Genomic DNA, 14,509 nt, shown 5'->3' on the forward strand with positions numbered 1-14,509 from the left:
ATCGTCGGGGATAGGCCCTCCTGGGACCCAGGCTGGGGGCGTGTGCGATCGGGTGAGGCATCGAAACCCAATCATTTCCGTAGGTATGTACATCCCACACGGTGAATCCTAGAAATCATTTCCGTAGGTATGTACATCCCACACGGTGAATCCCAGAAATCATTTCCGTAGGTATGTACATCCCACACGGTGAATCCCAGAAATCATTTCCGTAGGTATGTACATCCCACACGGTGAATCCCAGAAAATCATTTCCGTAGGTATGTACATCCCACACAGTTCTTTGAGTGGAAACGTTTGTGCAAGGTGGCCTAACGCAAACAGTTCGCTGCCGAAAGCTGTGTGTGATTGTTAGTTGATCGAACAGGCCTACTTTCTAGAAACCGTGTAGGTTGTTTGAGTTCATCGCCCAATGTGCTGTCTGAGTAACCGTTTGCAATAGAAAACCCCAATAAGTAGGGTAATTAGCCTATTATTGATAATCCATGTACTAATCAAACTGATATTTCTTATAAAACACACCAGATATTTCATATCCGTATAAAAGCAACCCAAATTTCATAATCAAATTACATCAGATAGCTTCGGCACTCAGTTACGCCATTATACAACAGCACCAAGTTTCACAGGCAGCATCAAAAACCTTTGGAAAGTAGCATCATACACTGTAAATAGACAGATGAATCTCATCTGGGAAACTGCAGAAGAGGAAGGCAAATATTGAGCCTTCAGTGGTGTTGAATGTCCTTGCAACTTTAGGCCAGTGGCTATGGATAATTGCCCGCCCAACCTTCGTCCTCTTCAGCAAGACTTCAATATTGTACCGTGGGTGTTGAATGAATACCTTCCTCACCTCTTGGCCATGCAGGTGGTTTGAGAGGTAATCATCGGTGTACTGCTTTGAAAAGTACTGAAAACAAAGCTATGCATAAATCGCTGTTGCAAATTTTGAAATGGCGCTAGGGGAAAAACAAGGTAAAAGAGTTGGTACCATCCTATAGTTGACTGATGTCTTCTTCATTGTGCAAACAAAGATCTTCTTGTTATTCGTCGTAAGTTTCTTCATCATAACAATCTTTCCGAGTTTCTTGACTTGACTGATATTCATGGACATCTCATTTCCCCATATGCAAAATGGGTCGAATAGTGGGTCTAAGCCTCTGACAGCAGGACCTACATGTGCAAGACCAAATTGTAAGAAACCTAAATATTAGAATGATTCCTGCAACTGCACAATAATGTGATATTAGCCAAAGGACCCTGCTTGAACAAACCTCGATGGTAAACCGCAGTGTCGCCCATTGTTTCCCTGCAACACACATAAGGAAGATCTTGATCAGGTTACTGAGAGTTGCCATACTATCAGTAGAATATGTATTGAGTAGAGCCAAAATGCAGAACTGAACCAAATAGTTAAATGGACAGCAGACCAAATGAACCAAAATAGTTAACTGATCATGACATTGCAGAGTAGAAACATGTATGAGAAGATAAGACAGTTAACAAAACAAAGAATGCTTGAGAACGGTACTACGAAATGTAGCAATTGTTGGACCAAAGTGTTAACTGAACATTACATTTCAGAGGACAAAACTGTTAACTGAACATCACATTGCATATTAACATTACATAGGACAAATCACTAGAAGGCACTGGCGATGGCCTCGAGAAAACATCACGAACTGTATTTTAAAGTAGACGACTGCGTGGTGGTGTTGACGGTGGCCTTGAAGACGAGGTGCTCCTCCAAGATCTGGCGGTCGACACGCATGGCAGCCATAGCAACCTCGTTCGCGTGTGCGGCCGCATGCTACTGAGCTACACGTTATACTGCGTGCAAAATGGCTGTGGGCGGCGCTTAATTGGAGTAGGGGGCAGTGATTTCGGTGGAAGGTGTCGCTCCATCGGTCGGGGCATGTGGGACGAGAAAGGGGTAGGATGGTGTGGGTGGGGTCTGGATTACCTGACCATATCGACGAGGCCACACAGCAATAAGAAGGGTCGGCAGCGAGGAGGCCGTGCAACAAGAAGAAGGGTCGCCGGCGAGGAGGCGGTGCTGCAAGAAGAAGGGTCACCGACGAGGAGGCGACGCTGCAAGAAGAAGGGTAGCCGGCGAGGAGGCGGCGTAGCAAGAAGAAGGGTCACCGGCGACGAGGCGGCGCTGCAAGAAGTAGGGTCGCCGGCGAGGAGGCGGCGCTACAAGAAGAAGGGTAGCCGGCGAGGAGGCGGCGCTGCAAGAAGAAGGGTAGCTGGCGAGGAGGCAGCGCTGCAAGAAGAAGGGTCGCCGGCAAGGAGGCTGATCTGCCAGTAAGTAGTAGTGAAGGTTTGAACTTGGAAAGCAAGGAGAAACAGTGGAAATATGATTTTTGGTAGGAGGGAGGGGGCGGGGAGATAGATATTTTCGCGATGGCAAAAACATTTCGCTCGGTGCCGCGAGAAACTGGCGCGCAAGTGTGTGGTTCAAGCGGGGGCGGTGGACTGTAGACGACGAAGCTTCCTGCGTAAGCCAGACAAGATGGTGCGCCAAGATATTTTATATCGCATCCCAATCGATTCTTTCTAGTAAACTGTTTGTGGTATACCTGATTTTTTCATTATGTTTTTAAAGACAAAATGGTGTTATGGAGGGAAAGGATGGTGTTTGAATTGCTAGAACATTTACATACAGTGAACATGCAACTAGTACATGAGTGTCGTGTCTAAATTTGGAATTATTCCGGGTTCGTTTGGCATTTTATGCATTAATTGAGTTTTGGGGGCATTTAATGTGCATAATTCAAATTTGAACTACAAGCACCTTCTCCAATGCACCAAAGTTTGTTAAAAAATCACATGTGTGTCTTTGGTTGAACTTATAGGTCCCATGTAGGAAATGGGAATGAAATTCAAACATCTGGGCGTCGTGGCTCGGCCGGAATGATTGAGAAACTTGGTTTTTAAATTCCTGTAAATCCAAAACATGGCTAAAAATCATGAACTTGGCATGGTGTCATGACATGGCAGCAACATGTTTGAGTAAATTTTTTGGCCGAATTGGGACAAGCTTTGGTGTAAGCTTCTTGCAAACCAGAGCTTCCGTCAAGAAGGCTTCTGGTTCCGAGAGGGAACGTGCCACCTCCGTGTGCGAAATGACATACATACACTGCCTTCTCCCGCCTTAATTTTGTTACACTGGCAGATTAGACTAAATAGAAGTGTCGTGCTAAATTTTGGAATTATTCCGGATTCGTTTGGCATTTTTATGCATTAATTAAGTTTCTGGGCATTTAATGTGCATAATTCAAATTTGAACTACAAGCACATGCTCCAGTGCACCAAAGTTGTTTGAAAAACCATATGTGTGTCCTTGGGTGAATTTCTAGGTCCCATGCAAGAGATGTGAATGAAATTCAAACATCTGAGTGTCGTGGCTCGGCCGGAAAGATTGAGAAACTTGGTTTTTTAATTCCTATAAATCCAAAACACGCCTGGAAATCATGAAACTTGGCATGCTGTCATGACATGGTACCAACATGCTACGGTAATTTTTTTGGCCGAATTGGGACAAGCTTTGGTGTAAGCTTCTTGCAAACCGTAGCTTCCGCCAAGAAGGCTCGTGGTTCTGAGAGGGAACGTGCCACCTTCGTGTGCGAAACGACATACGTACACTGCCTTCTCCCGCCTTAATTTTTTTACACGGGAAGGTTATACCAAATATAAGTATCGTGTTAACTTTTGGAATTATTCTAGGTTCATTTGGCATTTTATGCATTAATTGAGTTTATGTGCATTTAATGTGCATAATTCAAATTTGAACTACAAGCACGGGCTCCAGTGCAACAAAGTTGTTTGAAAAACCACATGTGTGTCCTTGGGTGAATTTCTAGATCCATGCTAGAGATGGAAATGAAATTCAAACATCTGGGCGTTGTGGCTCGCCCGGAAAGATTGAGAAACTTGGTTTTTTAATTCCTGTAAATCCAAAACACGCCTGAAAATCATGAAACTTGGCATGGTGTCATGACATGGCACCAACATGCTGCGGTAATTTTTGTGGCCGAATTGGGACAAGCTTTGGTGTAAGCTTCTTGCAAACTGGAGCTTCCGCCAAGAAGGCTCATGGTTCCGAGAGGGAACGTGTCACCTCCGTGTGCGAAACGACATACATACACTGCTGCTACCTGTTGAGCACTGCGTTGGTTTTCCCTTGAAGAGGAAAGGGTGATGCAGCAAAGCAGCGTATGTATTTCCCTCAATTTTTGAGAACCAAGGTATCAATCCAGTAGGAGACCACACGCGAGTCACCTCGTACCTACACAAACAAATAAGAACCTCTCAACCAACGCGATAAAGAGGTTTTCAATCCCTTCATGGCCACTTGCAAGAGTGAGATCTGATAGAGATAATAATAATAAGATAAATATTTTTGGTATTTTTATGATATAGATTGAAAGTAAAGATTGCAAAATAAAATAGATTGGAAACTTGTATGATGGAGAATAGACCCGGGGGCAATAGGTTTCACTAGTGGCTTTTCTCAAGAAGCATAAGTATTACGGTGGGTGAACAAATTACTGTTGAGCAATTGATAGAAAAGCGAATAATTATGAGAATATCTAGGTATGATCATGTATATAGGCATCACATCTGTGACAAGTAGACCGACTCCTACCTGCATCTACTACTATTACTCCACACATCGACCGCTATCCAGCATGCATCTAGAGTATTAAGTTCATAAGAATAGAGTAACACGTTAAGCAAGATGATATGATGTAGAGGGATAAACTCATGCAATATGATATAAACCCTATCTTTTTATCCTCAATGGCAACAATACAATACGTGTCGTTTCCCTTTCTGTCACTAGGATCGAGCACCGCAAGATTGAACCCAAAGCTAAGCACTTCTCCCATTGCAAGAAAGATCAATCTAGTAGGCCAAACCAAACTCATAATTCGAAGAGGCTTGCAAAGATAACCAATCATACATAAAAGAATTCAAAGAAGATTCAAATATTGTTCATAGATAATCTTGATCATAAACCCACAATTCATCGGATCTCGACAAACACACCGCAAAACAAGGTTACATCGAATAGATCTCCAAGAGAATCGAGGAGAACTTTGTATTGAGATCCAAATAGAGAGAAGAAGCCATCTAGCTAATAAATATGGACCCGAAGGTTTGAAGTAAACTACTCACACATCACCGGAGAGGCCATGGAGTTGATGTAGAGGCCCTCCGTGATCAATGCCCCTCCGACGGAGTTCCGGAAAAGGCCCCAAGATGGGATCTCTTGGGTATAGAAGGTTGCGGCGGTGGAAATAGGGTTTCGTGGTGCTCCTGGATGTTTTCAGGGTATATGAATATATATATATATAGGAGGAAGAAGTAGGTCGGTGGAGCAACGAGGGGCCCACGAGGGGGAGGGCGCGCCCAGGGGGTAGGAGCGCCCCCCTACCTCGTGGCCGCATCGTTGATTGCCTGACGTCCACTCCAAGTCATATGGATCACGTTTGTTCCAAAAATCACGGTCCCGAAGGTTTCATTCCGTTTGGACTCCGTTTGATATTCATTTTCTACGAAACACTGAAATAGGCAAAAAAGCAACAATTTGGGCTGGGCCTCCGGTTAATAGGATAGTCCCAAAAATAATATACAAGTGGAAAATAAAGCCTATTAACATCCAAAATAGATAATATAATAGCATGGAACAATAAAAAAATTATAGATATGTTGGAGACGTATCAACATCCCCAAGCTTAATTCTTGCACAACCCCGATGACAAGCCAAGCAATTGTTTCATACTTAGCCTTTTCAAACTCTTTCAACTTTTATGCAATATATGAGCGTTAGCCATGGACATATCACTATGGGTGGAATAGAATATGATGATTGAGGTTGTGTGAGAAGACAAAAAGGGAGAAAGTCTCACATTGACGCGTCTAATCAATGGGCTATGGAGATGCCCACCGATTGATGTCAATGCAAGGAGTAGGGATTGCCATGCAACGGATGCACTAGAGCTATAAATATATGAAAGCCTGAAAGTGCGTTATATCGACTAGAGGGAGGGGGGGGGGGGGGAATAGGCGATTTTTATGAATTCTTCACTTAGGAATTTGCAGGTGAGGAAATTCCTTAGCGAAGAACTACTAGCAGCGGAATAAGTACTCAAAAGTAAACATAACAGAACACAAGCATAGTCATCATGATGAAATGAAGACAGGCACATAGTACAGAAAGCGTAAGCATAGGATAACACAGGATGAAGACAAACCGACTGAAGAAATTGAACTGAGGAAATTGAGAAAGTCTTCAGTCAAAGCCTTCAAATACAGATATGAGGAAATGAAAGAGTTGAGGAAATAGAACCAGTGAGCTTGGTGAAGACAATGATTTGGTAGACCTGTTCCAACTACTGTCTCAGTTGTACATCTGGTTGGAGCGGCTAGGTATTTAAACCTGAGGACACACAGTCCCGGACACACAGTCCTCACCGTATTCTCCTTGCGCTAAGGTCACACAGACCTCACCCAATCACTCATGGTAAGTCTTTAGGTGACTTCCGAACCTTCACAAACTTTGTCACTCGGTGATCCACAATTCCTCTTGGATGCTCTAGACCATGACGCCTAACCATCTGGAAGAAGCACAGTCTTTAAAGCTAAGAAGCGTTGGATCCACGCAGGATCAATTTCTTCAATGATGCTCAATTACTTGGGGTTTGTAGGTGTTTGGATTTGGGTTTTCCTCACTTGATGATTTTCGCTCAAAGTCCTCGGAGGATGGGATGCTCTCAAATGACAAGTGTCAGTTTCTCTCGGAGCAGCCAACCAACTAGTGGTTGTAGGGGGCGGCTATTTATAGCCTAGGGAGCAACCCGACATGATAAGACATAAATGCCCTTCAATGATATGACCGTTAGGTGGGTAGATATTCTGGGACAGCTGGCGCATAGCGCAACAACGGTCGGAATTGTGAGAATCAAATTCCTCAGGGATATGATGTTCCTCACTATGTAGGCAATCCGCACTGGTGAATTCCTAACTCCTCAGTCAGAACAAATTCCTCAGAGACCAGAAGAACTTCTTCTCTGTCACTGAAGAATATGACTGAACTGTATGATATTTCCAATGGCTTCACTCGAAGGGATTGGTAGGCGTAGGATTTTGAGTTGAGCTTCACATGGAAATTTTTCCTTAGTATTTCCTCGACCCCCTTTAACAGTACAGTGTTTCCTAAGACTCAAGAAAGAGAAAAGGAAACTACAAAAACAAAAGTCTTCACGCTTCATGTTCCTCAAATTAATACCAAGTCTTCAAGGTCACACCAATTTCTTCACTTTCAAAGTCTTCAGAAATTCAAAGTCTTCAGTCGAAGAACTTCATTTTTAGGGGTCGACTTTCTCTGTAAATATCAAACTCCTCATAGACTTATATACCTGTGTACACTCACAAACGCATTAGTCCCTTAACCTATAAGTCTTCAATACACCAAAATCACTAAGGGGCACTAGATGCACTTACAATCTCCCCCTTTTTGGTGATTGATGACAATATAGGTTAAGTTTTCAACGGGGATACACATATGAAGTGTAAATACTGACATTGAGGAATTTGATTGCAAGATATAGAAGAACTCCCCCTGAAGATGTGCATAGTGAGGAATTTGCATTTGAAGCAATGCACACTTGAAGAGTTGAATCATGGAGATTTCCCCCTATATCTTGTAATTCATACACGCATTTGACATATCATAAAGAAGAATTTGGAATGCGTGATGAAATATGGTGACTGATGTAATTCAGCATGCGTGCATTAACATATATGAGAATTAAGCATGCAGAAAAACACATCAAAAGTATCAGAGCACCATCAAGTTTAAGTTTACAACTTGATCCAATAAAGTTTCAGAAGAACGAGAGTTGTAACTTAGCAAAAAAATGCCCAAATAGACAGACCCACTTGAAGACTAACTCAAAATTCTCCCCCTTTGTCATCGAATGACCAAAAGGATCGAAAAATGAGGACTAACGCCCCTGAAGAATATCAAGTTGATGAAGGAGCGCCAGCGTTGTTGGGGTCGTTTGTTGTGGAAGGGCCTGCTGCAGTGTCGTCCAAGTCTTCATGCTCGTCGGTGTCGCGCGATGAAGAATAGGAGCTGGACACCAATGGAGGAACCTTGACCTTCTTGTATTTCTTCGGTGGAGGTGCAGACCACTCAAAATCTTCCTTGAGACCCATTTTCTTGAGATCTTCTTCACCATACAGATGTGACAGAATGGCCCAGGTGCGTCCGAAAACTTCATGGAGGTAGTAATGGTTTTTCTGCACTGCATTGTGTGTACCAGTCATGTTGTGAAGAAATGAACCAAGCTGACGCTTAACCCATTTATGGTTTCGATCCACCTTCTGGTGAAGACTAAGCAGAAGCTCACAGTCAGTCATCACACGAGGAGCAGTGGCTTGGGGAGTAGATTTGGGTGCATTGGCAGCAGAGTCATGTGTTGCAGAGTCATCATTGGTGGATTAAAATTCAGCTTTGCGAAACTGACCATCCAATGGACGAATGCCTTCATTAATGACATCAGGAGCCTTGCCCTTTTCATCAGTTGAAGCAAAAGCCTACTTGAGGACTTCAATCGGGGGCAGATAGCTAAGGTGATTCTGAAAATCAGCCTTGTAGTTGAGTGAAGACCTTGTCCTGAGGAATCTCATAATCCAAGGTGCATAAGGTTTCAGCTCAAACGGAGAAAGTGCAGCATTTGCCAGAGTCCTCATGAAGAAATCGTGATAGTTGATAGGAATGCTATGTATGATATTGAATAGCAGATTCTTCATGATGCCAACTATTTCCTCATCAGATGAGTCGTGGCATTTGATGGGACTCATTGTCCTCGTTAGAATGTGATAGACAGTCTGAGGCACATATAGTAATTCCTTCATGAGGAATTTGGTTCGTGGGGCCTGACCTGGCTTCAAAGGCTTCATCAGAACTTGCATGTAGTGATTTGTAAGCTCAGGTTCACTGTAGATGCAACGAGCAACTTCAACGGGAGGACTGAGTGGTAAAGCACGAAGCAATTCAGTAGCTGGTGTCGTGTAGTGAGTGTTTTCAGACATCCAGTCCAGCACCCATGAATTCACATCTTCAGAATCTCCTGTGATGTGCAGCATCGCATAAAATTGAAGAATGAGTTCTTCATTCCAATCATAGATGTTAGTGCAGAAATTTAACAGTCCAGCGTCATGAAGAACACTGAGGACTGGGACGAAGCACGACAAAGACTCCATATCCACATGAGGAATGTGCTCATGGTAGAAGATTTTGTCTTTATTAAACAACACCGAGGAATGGAAATTAGCCTGGCTGGTAGTCCAGAAACGCCTCTTCCTAATGCGAGCAGAGTCATAGGGGTTGTAGTCTGTGAAGAATACGTGCTCGCCAAAGAAATCATCAGCCTTGAATTTTTGCTTCCTGGAGAATGGATCCTTTGGCTTGGGTAGAGGAGTGTCAGTGAGTTGCATCATAACCTCAGGAATTGCAATCTCAGGTTGTTCAGGCTGAGGAATTTCTGGTTCCTCTTCAATGGTAGTCTGCGTCTTCAGATATTCAGCAGCAGCAGTTTCTTCAGCACTAGTGGCTGGAATTTCTTCACGTACAGACGAAGTGGGGTGAGTTTCTTCAGAGCCCATTTGAACAGTTTGTGCAGGGGACTGAGGTATTTGCTGTAAAGGTGTGAACAGTGGAGAGTTGGGATGCTGACTTTCCCAAAAGTCATCATTCATCACTAGTGTGGTGCAGCCAATGTCCACATCTTCATCTTCTATTTCTTCAACGCCAGCCTCTTCAGCTATGAACTGAGGCATAGGCGAGGAAACAACTGGTGTTGAAGGGATTTGATCCGCTTCAATTTCTTCATCCATCTGCTCTGACGAAGCAGCAGAAGGATTTTCTTCATCAGATCCGCTAGGGATCACATATTCTTCATCAAAAGGAACAAGGTCCTTTGATGGCATGGTTGAGATCGGAACAGCATCAATGGGATTTGCGAACGAACTTGTCATAGACTTCATTTTCTTTGGAGCTGAAGAATCTGAAGTAGCTGATGCTTTCCTTTTCTTCACAGCTGCACGCTCTGCAGCCTTGGTCTTCTTCACATCTGATGCAGATGGAAGGATCGGAGTTGGTGTAGGCATAGGAGGAGCAGAGGAATCTGGTTGATTTTCTTCAGGCACAACTGATGAAGTTGCCCTGACTTCTTCATTTTCTCCAGGCGCACCACTAGTGGATGCCCTGGCAATTTCTTCAGTGGCTGGAATGCAGTCATCAGCCCTGGAACTCACATTTTCTTCAGCAGCCTGAAAGTCGTCAGCGGTGCTGGCATGTTCTTCAGTTGGCTGAGCAGATGCTTCAGCTTGAGGAATTTCCTGTTGCGATGGAGCTGCAACATTTGAGGTGAACTTCTTAGTCAGTTTAACAAACCTGACCTTGGCTCCTCGCCAATCAGCATAGTAGGCTTTGAAGTCATCGTTGAGGGTTTTGATTTCAGACTGGATTTTTACAAGTTCATCAGTTGTCATAGTGACAACGTTGTTCTTCAGAAATTTCTCCTTCTTATATTGCGCTTTCTTGATCTGCCTGGCCTTCTCATATTTCCATTTTTCTTCTTGGATGAAATGGGTCAGCATGTGACTTTGGTCAGGAGTCAACTTGAAATCAGGCATAGGAGTGTTTGGGTCCTTGTGCCAGAGATCAATATAGTCGAGGATCAACCTTGGATCCAAAAGCAGTGGCACATTTGTGTCTTTGGCTCTAGCGGCCCTGACTTGCCTATCTCTGATGATCTCAGCAAGTTCTTCATCATCAGCTTCGTCTTCTTCAAACGGCACTTGGAAGGCGACCTGCTTCTTCTAAGGACTAGGGCGAGGACCTCGTCCAGCAGTGGCCTTTGTCTTCAGCAGAGAGGGGCCCGTTAAAGAATTGGGTGCAGCTGAGGAACTAGCTGAAGCTCCTGAGGCAATAGAGATGCATGTAGTCCTTTGGCACATGGCAAGATGCACAGGTGCAGAGGACTTTGTTGGAGCAGCTGAGGACTTTGGAGGAGCTGCTGAGGACTTTTGAGGAGCTGAGGATTTTGGAGGAGCAGGAGCAGCATGAGGAATTGGCCTTGAGGGCTTTGAAGTTTCTGGCCGTGAGGGCATTGCTGAGGAACTTGGCCTTGAGGGCACTGAAGGTGAAGCACTTGGCTTACGTGCATGCTTCTTTGCCGTAGATTTCTTTGGCTTGACAGAGGCCTCAGTGGCAGCAGCAGCAACAAAGTCTTCATTGAATTTCCTCACTGCTTCTTTTGCTTGTTTGGCCAACTTGGCCTGGTGCTTGGCCCATTCTTCAGGAAAGTCCTCACCGTGCTTGACGCTAGTGGGATCCGCTTCTTGGCCAAGTGCCAATGGAGGTCTTGAGCATGGAGGGGTAACAACGAATTTCTTCATGTATTTGGGAGTAACATATCTGTACTCCCTCCACTCTCTAGCCCATCTCCTCTCTATCTTCTGAATGCGCACCTTGCGCTGATTTTTATCCCCCTCAGGAGGTGTGCAGTACCCAGCATAGATGTCATCAGGCATTTCAAACACTGTGTTGACCTCTGGCTTCTTTCCTCCTTTCTGTGGCTTCTTACCGTCAGCCATTTTCTTCAGTTGAGGAATTTGAACAATCGAATTCTCTGAAGAAGTATGCAATTTTTCTTCGAGGAACGCTGCAAATGAGTTAAGTTGATGAGAACTTAGTGATTCAACAGCAGACATGAGTACCTATGAACAGAGTATAGTTGCGAGGAATTTGGAGAGGTCATATGCGTTCTCAGAAGGTTTTGTAAAAAGAACAAGTTTGAGGAATTTGACCAGACTAGTCTTGAAGAATTTCACTGAGCGTTCTTAGTCTTAGGTTCCAGAGTTGTACAGATCAGAAATCCGCACAATTGAGGAATCTTGAAGGGAAATTTGCAGCTTAGAGAAATGAATCAAGAACAGATGACATGTGAGGTGTTTAGTGTGTGAAGATTTGAAGAAAAACACCTTTGAAGACTTTGTAGATAGTCATTTGAATCACAGAGGGCAGTAGAAGTATCTTATAATTACCCTGAATGAAGAACACGATGAATTGTAAGGTGGAGAAGTCAAGTTCATCTATGCAGATCTTCCACGCCCTAACTCGGCGGAGGAAGACGGCTACGGCAGCGGCGGAGTGAAGATTTCCGCGGCCGGCGCGAGTACGGCGGTGACGAGGTCGAGGCAGTGAAGCTCTTCCTCACCCGCGACGATGAAGTAGCGGCAGCGCTAGGGTTTGAGAAGCTCGAGCTGGAGAAGGAGGTCGAGCGGAGTAAAGGAAGCGAGGAAGGGGAGAGGGGGTATTTATAGCCACGGTGAAAAACTGTTCACCCGAAGAATTTGGACGAACGTGCCCCTGACCCTTCTCATTCGCATGACATGTGTCACCCACGTACTGAGAAGTGGAGATCATGTTAGATCGTTGGTAAATAGATAAGAATATTGTGGGATGCGGAACGGTTTGAGCGGCAAAGCCGAAAATTTTGGATAAGATAAGTTTTAACGTTCCGTTCGCAAATTCTTCAGCTGACAAGGACACAGTGAAGATTTTGAATGAGTTTCAAATAGAACGCACATGAAGAATTTGTGAATAGATGGGGTTGAATTTAGCATAGAGGGGGAAGGGTCCGATCACATTGACTTAGCAGAAAAACCAACTTGAAGAATTAGCAATAAGTGAATGCTCTAGAGGACATAAACTCATATATATATAGCCAATGAAGAAAAACGACGGAAACAGTGAAGACAATGCAAAGTTGAAGAATTTGAACAACTGAGGAATTTCAAATTTTGGTGGTGGCGAGACCCACCGTATACGAATGATGATTTCAAACACCGCATACAATTGTCGTAGGGTTCTAAGAATCACATTCTTCATTAATTTCTTCACACTTAGAGTGTTATTCTTCATTGATTGAGGAAAAACGTTTCTTCATGTGTTGCACATCTAAGTCATCAATTTTGCATAAGTGTTAGGATGAGTGTCCTTTTCAAAGAATATTCGAAGATTCTAGGATATTTAGCTCACACCGCAACTTGCTAAATCTCTTCTCATCCAAGGGCTTTGTGAAGATATCGGCTAGATGTTCTTCAGTCTTCACATGCTCAATAGAAATGTCGCCCTTCAACACATGATCATGAAGAAAATGATGACGAATCTGAATGTGCTTTATCTTCGAGTGCCGAACTGGGTTGTGAGCAATCTTGATGGCACTCTCATTGCCACAGAAGAGAGGCACATTCTTCATGTTGACGTCGTAGTCCTTGAGAGTTTGCTTCATCCATAGCAATTGAGCACAACAAGAACCAGCGGCAATGTACTCAGCTTTAGCAGTAGATAGTGATATGCAGTTCTGTTTCTTCGAGGACCAACAGACCAAAGATCGTCTGAGGAAATGACATGTACCAGATGTTGACTTGCGGTCCACACGATCACCAGCATAGTCAGAGTCAGAATATCCGATGAGATCAACAGCCGAGCCCTTGGGGTACCATAATCCAAGGGTTGGTGTGTGAGCTAGATATCGAAGAATATGCTTCACAGCCTTATGGTGTGATTCCTTTGGTGTAACTTGAAATCGGGCACACATGTAAAACACTAAGCATTATATCTGGCCTAGATGCACATAAGTACAATAAAGAACCAATCATGGGGTGGTATACCTTATGATCAAAGTCAATACCATTTTCATCAGTGCACAGATGGCCATTTGTGGGCATAGGAATTTTTACGCCTTTGCAATCTTGCATGCCGAATTTCCTAAGTACATCCTTGAGGTATTTCTCTTGAGATATGAATATGCCATTGCATTGTTGACGAATTTGAAGACGTAAGAAGAATTCCAATTCTCCCATCATAGACATTTGATATTCTTCACTCATCATATAGGTAAATTCATCACTATAACGTTGGTCAGTACAACCAAAGATAATATCATCAACATATATTTGGCACACAAACAATTCACCATCATAGTGAAAAGAGTAGGGTCGAGTGAACCGGGTTTAAGCCTTTCTTCATAAGGAATTCCTTCAAAGTATCATACCACGCCCGTGGAGCCTGCTTGAGGCCATAGAGGGCCTTATTGAGTCTGAAGACTTTGTCAGGATTCTTTGGATCTTCAAAACCTGGGGGTTGAGCAACATATACTTCTTCCTCAAGCTTACCATTGAGGAATGCACTTTTCACATCCATTTGATATAAAGTGATATCATGATGGTTAGCATAAGCAAGTAATATGCGAATAGCCTCAAGTCTAGCAACAGGTGCAGAAGTTTCATCAAAATCAATTCCTTCAACCTGTGTGTATCCTTGAGCTACAAGCCGTGCCTTATTCCTTACCACAAGGCCATTTTTGTCTTTCTTGTTGCGATAGATCCACTTTGTGCCAATGATATTGTGCTTGCGAGGATC

This window comes from Triticum urartu, chromosome 2, assembly GCF_003073215.2.
Source record: "Triticum urartu cultivar G1812 chromosome 2, Tu2.1, whole genome shotgun sequence".
NCBI lineage: Eukaryota > Viridiplantae > Streptophyta > Magnoliopsida > Poales > Poaceae > Triticum > Triticum urartu.